Source organism: Limulus polyphemus, unplaced genomic scaffold, assembly GCF_000517525.1.
Source record: "Limulus polyphemus unplaced genomic scaffold, Limulus_polyphemus-2.1.2 Scaffold2737, whole genome shotgun sequence".
Classification (NCBI taxonomy): Eukaryota; Metazoa; Arthropoda; class Merostomata; order Xiphosura; family Limulidae; genus Limulus; species Limulus polyphemus.
In genome coordinates, this window is record NW_013668347.1 from 1 (window position 1) to 1,426 (window position 1,426).

The 1,426-nt window shown below is 28.3% G+C and overlaps 1 protein-coding gene across 2 annotated transcripts in view; it reads left to right on the forward strand.

Annotated features, from left to right (window-relative positions):
* The first annotated feature begins 220 nt into the window (after window positions 1-220).
* The window catches only part of LOC106467776, an 18,582-nt gene continuing 17,376 nt past the window's right edge, over window positions 221-1,426 (forward strand). For both annotated transcript variants that reach the window (XR_002612466.1, XM_013928152.2), the window contains exon 1: window positions 221-295. The gene's annotated coding sequence lies outside the window, so the exon portion shown is untranslated. The remainder of the gene's footprint in view (window positions 296-1,426) is intronic.

Here is a 1,426-nt window from a genome sequence, read left to right on the forward strand (position 1 = left end):
ATATATATATATATATATATATATATATATACTACACATATATGGTATCAAGCATACATATGTATATGTATATATATATATGTGTGTGTTTCCTAAATGTATAAAGATGAAAAAATCTAATGACTATTAAAGTATGACTTACTATGTGCTGTATAATATAAAACTTTACTCTTATAATTACTTTAACTGAATAAATTATCAGCTAATTAACACACCTTTTCCCCCACTACTAGAATATTGAAAAGAAAAACTGTGAAAGGAGTTCAGTGTTTTCAAGTTGAGTGGTGTAAAACAGGTATGTGGATACCAATATAGGAAACAAGTAATAAAAAAACTTGTGGTACATATATCTGTAGTTTCTTGGGTGAAACCTGTGTCTTATATTACTATTCATTTACAAGTATACCGAGACACTCTTTGATGAAAACAGTTGTAGCAACTGAATGAAAGATAAATTATTTCAAAATGTGAGATAGAGTAATTGAAATGATTGAGTCAAAGATGCAAATTTTAAGAAACAGCATTGTGGTTATGACTATAACATCAAAGTACTGTCATAGTTACATACACTGAATTACATAGTGGTTATGACTGTAATATCAAAGTACTGTCATAGTTACATACACTGAATTACATAGTGGTTATGACTACAATATCAAAGTACTGTCATAGTTACATACACTGAATTACATAGTGGTTATGACTATAATATCAAAGTACTGTCATAGTTACATACACTGAATTACATAGTGGTTATGACTACAATATCAAAGTACTGTCATAGTTACATACACTGAATTACATAGTGGTTGTGACTATAGTATTAAAGTACTGTCATAGTTACATACACTGAATTACATAGTGGTTATTACTGTAATATCAAAGTACTGTCATAGTTACATACACTGAATTACATAGTGGTTATGACTGTAATATCAAAGTACTGTCATAGTTACATACACTGAATTACATAGTGGTTATGACTGTAATATCAAAGTACTGTCATAGTTACATACACTGAATTACATAGTGGTTATGACTAATATCAAAGTACTGTCATAATTACATACACTGAATTACATAGTGGTTATGAATGTAATATCAAAGTTCTGTCATAGTTACGTACACTGAATTACATAGTGGTTATGACTGTAATATCAAAGTACTGTCATAATTTCATACACTGAATTACATAGTGGTTATGACTAATATCAAAGTACTGTCATAATTACATACACTGAATTACATAGTGGTTATGACTGTAATATCAAAGTACTGTCATAATTTCATACACTGAATTACATAGTGGTTATGACTGTAATATCAAAGTACTGTCATAATTTCATACACTGAATTACATGGTTATGACTATAATATTAAAGTACTGTCATAATTTCATACACTGAATTACATAGTGGTTATGACT